Here is a 9,790-nt window from a genome sequence, read left to right as displayed (position 1 = left end):
TATACTCTGCAGTATCACTATGCTATTATTCTAGTCTACAGTGGCAAGAAAAAGTATGTGAGCCCCTTGGATGTAACTGGTTTTCTGCAGTAATTTGTCATAAAATGTGATCTCATCCTCGTCTAAGTCACAACAATGGACAAAAACAATGAGGGAACTTTATCAAAACTGGAGCAGACAAAATCTGGAGCAGCTGTGCATGGCAACCAATCAGCTTTCATCTTTAATTTTCAAATATTAACTAAACAAACTGAATAGAGAAGCTGATTGGTTGCCACTGGTAACTGAACTGCTCCCTATTTTGTCTGCTCCAGTTTAGATAAACTCCCCTTAGTGTGTTTAGGCTGATGACACACAAACAATTCTAATTTCCTGTGTCTGTAATGAACACACTCATTAAACATTTACAGCGCTAGAGGAAAAAGTAAGTGAACATACAATATAGACTAATTAGTTCAATGAAAGTTACTTGGAGTCAGTAGCTTGCACAGAATATAGAAATAAAGACGCTCTACCTTCCCAGACCCAATATTCCATGGGAACCGTGGTGCTCAGCGTAAGTCTCTGCCACACCCAAACCCCTTTATTCAATAGCTTGCACACTATCAGAGCACAATGAAAACCAGACATGCAAAATACATAAACATGAACAAGCCAAGGTCAGGAGCAGGAGTGGGTAGTAGTATAAGCCAGGTCAGGAACACAGAGATCAGTGTTGTCAGGAACAAGCTAGGAGCAGGAACCAGAGGAGAACGTCAGCCAGGATTGGGTCATACACGGAATCAGGATACACAGAGCAGCAGGAATGCACTAGCAGGTAAAACCACGCAAGGGCAAGTTCAGACTGGACTGAGTGAGTGGGATGACAATATTACTCTGAGACAGAAAACTCCCATATGGCTCTCTCAGATGATGCTCCCTGTTTGGCCATAATAGGGAGCCTGGGAGTAGTGAATCACAGGTGGGTGGAATGGCAACCAAGCCAAAATGCTGCAAACCAGTTAAGTCAGGGTAGAACCCCGACACACACCTGGGGTCCAATTAATGAAATTACTTTAGAGGTGTGGTTTAGAGCTACTTTGATTGATAAAACACACTCATACATTTTAATATTGCTGTTCATAAGACGCATCAACTGATGTGAAGCATGCCTCGCAAAAAGGAGCTCTCCGCATATGGCTGGAAAGGGATACAAACCAATCTCAAAGTGTTTAGGCATCCATCAGTCAACAGTTAGACTAATTGTCTATAAATGGACACAGTTTAGACAGTGGCTACTCATACTAGAAGTGGGTGCTCAGCCAAGATGACTCCCAAGGCACAATGCAGAATCTTCAAAGAGATAAAGAAGAACCCTCAAGTAACAGTTAAAGGCTAGAAGACATCACTTGAACTGGCAAACATTCCTGTTCATGAGTCTACCATATGTAAGTTTTTGAACGACAGGGTGTCCATGGCAGAACACCACGGAAGAAGCTGCTGCTCTTCAAAAAAAAAAAGTTGCTACATGCCTGAAGTTTGCCAAAGAGCGCCTTGACAAACTGCAACTCTGCTGGGAAAATGTTTTGTGGGCTGAGTATGTATGGCGCAAGAAGGGCACAACCTACCAACTGTCAGAGCACAATGAAAACCAGACAAGCGTCTGCCACCTCCAATTCAGGAGTTCTAGCACAGCACTGTGCTGGAACTCCTGTGACAGGTGAGAGAGGAAGAGCACAGCTCTCCCCTCTCACTAACTACACGGAGCGGCTGGGTTAGTTTTAACCCTGCCGCTCCCTGCAGTGAGAAGAGACTCGGCGGCGGAGGACGGAGCCAGCATGGAGAGAGGTAAGTGCAGGGGGGAGGGGAGGACGGACCGGCCGGCTGCATACTTTTTACATGTCATCTCGGCGACATCGCAGAGGTGACATGTAAACGAACAATCGGCTGCCTCACTCTACATTTAGTCCTGCTTGTACAAAGCAGGACTAAATGTAGAGTGGGCAACTTACCGCGCGGTGCCCGCAACTTTCCTACAAGGACACCGCTGCCGCCCTCTGCGCCCTGCCGCCGGGCCTCGGTGGTCTTGTGGCACATCCGGGCCTGAGTGAGTGGGGTGACATCATCACTCAGAGACAGGAAACTCTCATCTGACTCTCTCAGATGATGCTCTCCTGTCTGCCAATAAGAGGGAGCCTGGGAGTAGTGAGCAACGTTCCAAAGTCTGCTCAGGCAAAGAAGGAAAAAGGTGAGTAAAATGGCAACCAACCCAGAATGCTGCAAACCAGTAAAGTCAGGGTGGAACCCTGACACCAACATCAAAACATCATCCCAATGGTGAGATATGGTGGAGGGAACATCTTAATTTAGGCTTGCTTTGCTGCCTTAGGGCCTGGACCACTTGCCATCATCGAGGAGAAAATTAATTGTTCCTGTGGCTTGTGCTTTTGATAGTTCTTTACTCTTATTCCTCCCTGATTAATCGTTATCATAACTTGTCTGTGTCTGACCTAAGCTTGTGTCCTGACCTGGTATTTACTTTTACTCTTGCTTATGACCTAAGAACCTGTGCTGCTAGTCTTGACCCTAGCTTATGACCTGATCTGTGCCATGAGTGAGGTCTTGCAGCATCAATTTCCTTTGCTGGTTTGAGATGTCACATGACCAAATGCCAATAGCCACAAAGAAAGCTGATACTGAAAAATATGAAAATCAATGTTACAACCGATCATGTTTTCAGTAAGAGCACTCACTTTTCATAGCAAACTTTGTGTGATACACTTACTTTCTTTCCTACAATAAACTGTTTCTACAATGAAACGGCCAAATTGTTTTGTTTTGTGTTTGGACCTTTTGGCTAGCTCTCCCCTGCTTATGCTACCTATAATGGTTCATCTTGTGCCATCTGCTTCCATATTTACATGCTTTGACATTGGCCTGTCCCTGATAGCTTTCTCCACCAGGTGCTTCTGCTTCCCTTACTGTATAAAAATACTGTTTGATCTTCAATGGTATACCTGTGCTAATCAAAGATATCACTTTCCACATTAGTCATCCAGTATCACCTATTAAATTTCAGATCTTTTTTTAGTTATTTAATTTGTATCATGAATACCCACCTTCATCTTCTATAGTTGTTTTTGTATTGTTAAATGCTGAGAGGAAGAAGTCCATTTGTGGAAGTCCCTTTGTACATAGGCTTTATGCATCTTTATAGTAGAGATGAAAATCTGTGCAGATTGTGCATGATGAGATTTACAGCCTGCCAGGTTTAATGTGCACATAAAGCATTGGGTTGTGTATGTCAAAACATACATATATAGTAGGCCAGTACAGTGGTCACCAACCTTTCGGACCTCATGGACCACTAAATTCATAATTTTAAATTGCTCCATGGCTCCACGCCAACAATCATCCCACGTTCAAAGGCAGTTAAATCGTTAAATTCTTCAGAAAAAAATTACTTCTACTGTCGTGGTAAACAACCTGCTTCCCGATTTATAATGGTCTGGCCCTCTAGCAACTTCAGCGTGAAAGTATAGCTAATTTGCCTGCAAACGTCAGGTGGTCATAATAATCTGGCCACTCAGTGTATGTTCACATACATACATAGGTGCGGGTGTGCCTGCAGGAGTGGCAGTGCTGGTGGAGGGAGCGGTGCGGCCCACCCCGGCCCAGTAATAATATTAATTGTTCCCCCCTATCGAATCTGCCACTGGCCCTTCCCGGCGGCGCCCGGGGCACATGCCCCCACTAACTTCAGCACTGCCCCCAACCACCCCCGTGCCTCACCTTCCCCCACAATGTGCCAATATTACCTGGCTTCTCCATACTTCGTCCGTGTCCAGCAGCCTGCTCAGTCCAGGTAGTGACGAGATGCCCCGCCTCCTGCAGAGCCTGCACTGTACTGAGAGCCACACATTGCTTGTGACAGCCGTTGCTCAAAACAGTAAGAGGCAACCCCGGGGCAATTGCGGACCACCAAAATTTTCTCGCGGACCACCGGTTGGCGACCGCTGGGCCAGTATACAAGGGTTGGGGAAAAGTTTAATTAGCTGACTACCTCCTCTGTGTCAGAGGTGTGCAATCTCAAGGTCCAAACTCCAACCGGCATTCTCAAACTGCTTTTTGAGGTCTCCAGTACAATAGCACAAAAACCTAATTGCAAAACGTTGGCGTCTCCACTTTTGGGAGGTCTACATCAGCCTTTATCAACCAGGGTTCCATGGACCTCTGGAGTTTCTCCAGAGATTGCTAGGGGTTTCTTAAGCAATGAGCACTTTTTGACACGCAGGGAAATAACCAATTACACCAATTATGTTGTTTAGATATCTGCAAGGGGGCATTCTTCCCACTGACTACCAATGTAAGGAGCATTTTCCCATTAACCATCAGTGTAATGGGGCCCCTCTCCCAATGGCCACCAATGTAACACGGTCCTTTTTCCACTGATGCTCAATCTCAGGAGGTCCTTCTTCACTAACCACCAATGTATTAAGACATTTCTCAACTGACCAGCAATGTGAGGGAACACTAACATTTTTACTCTCTGCCTTTCTTTTCTAGCCATTATTATTATTGTTAGTTTAATTTTATTGCAGAGAATAATTCTGTCATGTAGAGTCAAAATATTCTAAGTATGCCACATTGTTTTTTCATAATTTGTTCTCATGTTTCGACACACTGTTAATGCCAATGTACCATGAGCTGTAGATGCAGTTATTGTTAGCAACTGTTCCCATAGGCTGGGTTCACACCTAGGCATACGGAATATGCGCGTTTGCCGTGTGTTTCGTGCCGCGCATTTTTACAGCGATTTGCGGTAAAAGAAATGCGCGACAAACGCGCGTTTCCGAGGGCTATCCGGCTGTATCCTAATGGATACGCGCGGCAAATACGCCCCAAAGAAGCTCCTGTACTTCTTTGGGTGTAGGGCGTTTTGCAGCGCGTTTCTACGCGCTGTAAAACGCCCAGGTGGGACCCATGCCCATAGGCAATCATTAGTTTTCACATGTTGAGCGTTTTACAGTGTGTAGGAACGCGCTGTAAAACGCCCAGGTGTGAACCAGGCCTTAGAAGTGAAAGTTATTTCAAGGGTTCCTCTCTGTTAAACTAGCCGAGAAAGGCTCATATTGCAGGGGGTTATCTGGAATTGCTTTTCTTGTATTTGCATATAAAATAAAGATAACTATTAAGGTTAACACAATATTTTGGATGGCTGTTTGCTTCTATCTTCTGGAAATAATTCAGAACTTGCTTATAGGGAGGGTTTGACAATCCCTCGTCTCCCAGACCACATTATACACTGAAAAGGCTCATCTACAGAAATAGTGTATTTGATAATACAGCCAATCAGCAATCATCTCTCATTGCCCTGCATACTTCTGATGGGCAAAAGATAAAATCTAATTGTTATAGTTTCTATGAGTTACTATATTCTAGACATCATCATTGCTTTTAGCAGTGCCTTATTACATAAGCCCAATAATGTTTTTGCTTTCATTATTTTATTTGCCATAAAGGAAACGTTGATATTATGTTTTAGCTACTTTAGTCTAACTGTAATCTATTTTCCATCAGTAATGTATTTAATAACCTAGGGCATGGTAAACTTATCATACGCCTTTTTTACCTCAAGCGGGACAACATTATATTAGATGACTCTGGGATTTTTATCAGTGCTGTCAGCTTCAAGCATAGGTGGTGTTAACACATTCTCTCCCAAAGAATTACTGTTGCTTTAAACAAATAATAGGCAGAGAGTTCAAAGTCCCTAAAATTACAGACAGCAGCAGCTTCACAGCCTCCATCCCAAACCGTAGTGCATTCCTCTCTTGCTATTTTTATCTACTTCAAAACGCTGCGGTTTGAATGCAGATGAGGAGGAGAATACAATCTGGCAGTCCTTTTTTGTACATTTCTGTACGCTTTGGTGCTGACTTAACTATTTTCCAGGCACCTGGAAGGAAGTGGTTAATTAAACAAAAATGAAATACAAGTAAAATATTTGCTGAACAATCTCCCCACATCTACTGATATTAACAACATCAGATATTTTATGTTTCTGTTAAACCATGTAGGATATGCTCATATTAATGTAAGCAAAGAGTAATATTTTTACACATTTTAGAGCTAATAGTGTTATTATTACTGTAAAATAGAAGGAGATGAAAGGCTGACATTCCATGACCTTCATGACTGCTATGGCCTTATAAATGACTGGCATGCAGGGCTAAGTAGGCCACAGAGCTTTTAGTTGACTGCTACAATGATTTTTATTTTCAATATAATATGAGCTGCTTTATAAAGGAGATCTTTGGTACTATTCCTCTGCCATATGTGTAGTAAGTACAAATTCTAGAACAGACTGAGACACTGAGACTGAGACACTGAATTATAACTATAGACACTAAAACACTAAAACACTGAGACACTGAAACTGTCGTCGCTGACCAGTTTGAATGGTAAAATGGTAACCCGATGGCCTTGGTTCTTTAGGTCTCTTTGCTGGAACCTGTATGCAGATCAGAAGTTCTAACTTATTTCTGATTAGTGAATCATAATCATTAAAGTGACATTAAAGTCAAAACATTTTTTCCCTCCCCCCCATGTTAATGTTAGCACTTACTTTAAATGCTGTCTCTTAATCCGATCTTCTTCTTTCCTGATGTTTTCATCTGTCCCTCCAGCGGTGCGGCGGCTCTCCGATCCGGCGCTGACTCCTCTCTGCTTGCTGGCACTTCCTGTCCCACGGTGTCTGCATGCAGGTGCACGCGTCCATAGACTTACCTTGCGTCTCTGCTCGTCTCCCGGCCGAGAATCCAAACGGCGCATGTGCCCGCCCCAAGATTCTTTGCGGCCGCACAAGCCGTTCCGGATTCTCGGCACGGGAGCGCGCAGCGATAACTAGGTAAGTTTAAACCGTGTTAAAGCGTTTTTTTTTTACTTTTTGCCTATATCTACTGCTTGCCAGCAGTAGATATAGGCAAAAAAAACGTAGGCTTTAGAACCCCTTTAAGTATTAAAGCCAAGGGATCTGCAGGACAATTGGGCAACTAGCAATTCAGAAGGAGGTCAGCAATGGCTGCCTCCACATCACTCTCAGCATGTATATCTGTTGCATTCATGATAGAATTTAAAATCTTAATTTTGGCACCTTCTAATTAAAGGAGAACTCCAGGCAAAAGTGTTCCTAACCCTTGCAGTGGGACTACCCTTAGTTGTCTAGGTGGTAAAAAAAAAATATACTCACCCGAATCACTGAGCTGGCTGCCTGCTTCTCCAGTCACTGAAACATAGAGGGGTATTTCTCAAAACTGGAGCAGACAAAATCTGGAGCAGCTGTGCATGGCAACCAATCAGCTTTTGTCTTTCATTTTCAAATCTTAACTGAACAAACTAATGGGAGAAGCTGATTGGTTGCCTTGGGCAACTGCTCCAGATGCTGTCTGCTCCAGTTTTTATAAATTCACCCCAGTGTGCATAGAAAGAGATGATTTATGGGACCTTAGACCACTGCAACGTATGGGGAGAGAGGCTCCAGGGACCGGTCTAAGAGCAAGCTGGCTCAAAGGATCAGGTGAGTATAACTTTTTTTTTACCCTAGACACAAATTAGTTAATAAAAATTCTGCCTGGAGTTCTGCTTTAAAGCATACTTGTGCTTTGTTCATGCAGCGCAAAGTCATTGGTTTGCTTTATTTTCCTTCACTCCCCAACAGCAGATACATTCCCCTCACTTCCCCGCAACTCTAGTCAGTTGCTAGAAGCAAAGAAAATGCCTGGTACTTCTGGATATGAATGAGCATCTGACTCACTCTATGTGACAGTGCCTGGCCAATCACTAGCTCTTCCACATGGGGAGAGTGTGCACTCCTATCTAAGTTGTATGTACAACTTAAATGACTTGTATTTTACTCTGTATTGCAAGTAGAGACTTGCACAACACTATGTAGGTGCTGTGCAAACCATAAAAGTACTCCTTTTTTTTTAGATAAAAGACCAGTTCTTGGTGTTGGCAATTCATAGCTTATAAAGGAAACTTCCAGCAGATGAAATGTAACATAAAAATTAGCTGCTAGGGAAGTGGGGGATTAGATTAAACCTGTTGCAATGTCCTGCATGGCCAAAGAATCTTTTTGCTTTTGGCATCTAATACCTTTGACTAGAAGTTCTCGGGTTCTTGTTCCAAGGTACTGAAGGTCCTAAAGATATTTATCTAGATTTTTTTTATTCTACCGCTCCATATACTGAGAAATGTGGGTGAAATTTGTTATTTTGTGTAATTAGTGCATTTATGCTTGCCCATGCACTGGTTTCTTGATGACGGGCTGCATTTAGCTACAGTCATTTTTGGTTGACCTGAGCTTCCTTTTTGTTTTTTTAGATAGGAAATGTATTCTTAAAGGAAGTTGAGAGGTTGACAGATGTTCTCATTTGGGTTCCTAACTTACCAATTCTGAAAACAAACATTGATCTTAGATGAAAGATATATATCTATACAATAGGAGAGGACCTCAAACTACTGGCACTATTATAAACAAAGGATACATTTTTTTACATTCTCTATATGACAGTTGGACTTACAATCTCTTGTTATTAGAATAAAGAAAGTTCTATATGTTTATATTAATTTATCTAATTTATTTTTCTCCACAGATATTTTAAAGAGGAACTTCACCCTTAACTTAAAAATGACATCAAAGGTACCTTTAGAAATGTTTAGTAAAGACAATCTACAAACAGATACATAAAGTTGCAAAAGGCTGTTACAGCTAAAGTGTAAAGCTCCAGACATTTGCTACAAACGGTCAATGAAACAAGGACCTACCCTGGTAAAAGAAGGGTTTTCTTTAAGGGGTTTAACCCATGTTTCACAATTCAAAGTCACCACCAAAATAGACTGAAGAGTCAGTTCAGTTAATTCAGACTGGGATCCAAACAGAGAATCTAACTGTCTGTCAGGGAAATCCCTAAATGCAAGAACACCATCAACCCATTTGGTAGTGTAGCACCCTCTGCTATGTCACTACTAAATTTAGTATTTATATCCAGACTGTAGTCACTCTGGACGCTGATTATTCTGTGTTCTTTAGGCTTACCCTACATCTGGTGGATTGATTGATTCTACCTGTTGCTGGGTTGGTGCCTCAGCATACAGTGTGGGAGGATTAATCCTCAGATTATGAATATGCATCTGAATCTGACCAATCCCTGAATAGGCTCACTCAGAAGTATGGCTGGAGGGGGCTGATAAATATTTGGGAACACCTTTCCAGATCTCTCTCTCCCCTGGGGCTTCTCACTCGGAGGAGGTCTGTGTGCTGCAAGAAATCTGACCTAGGCCTCTGCATGTGGCAGGTGCTGGGGGCCCAGATGCCTAATATGCTACTGAAAGGAAGCATGATGGAAGATGGGCTGGAGAAAGAAACTATTTATTGAGGAGTGTCACAGAGGAGCTGGTGAGAGCTGCCATCTGGACCCTGTAAGAGATTCCTCGCCCTAGACCCAGATATTATACAGAAGAGAAGCCAGTTGGTGCACTCTAAGTCCTTTGACTGCTCTCCTTCAGAGTCATAGACTATTCCTTGCTGCTCTCTGGTGCTTGGATCTATTTTTGGTCACTCTTATATGATCTGTTGCTACCTGTTGCAACTGCTGTTGCTAATAGTGAAGACATTGTCCTCCATTTATGTTCTTCAGGTATCCTGCAAACCTAACCCTCTCTCCTAGTTACTACTGAGTAATAAATACGAAAAATACCCTACAACTCGAGCCTGTTCTATCCTAAAGTGTCGGTGTTGCTGAAGCTG

The sequence above is a fragment of the Nanorana parkeri genome, unplaced genomic scaffold, assembly GCF_000935625.1.
Source record: "Nanorana parkeri isolate BGI_ZX_2015 unplaced genomic scaffold, ASM93562v1 scaffold18, whole genome shotgun sequence".
Classification (NCBI taxonomy): Eukaryota; Metazoa; Chordata; class Amphibia; order Anura; family Dicroglossidae; genus Nanorana; species Nanorana parkeri.
Note: the sequence above shows the minus strand (reverse complement) of the source record.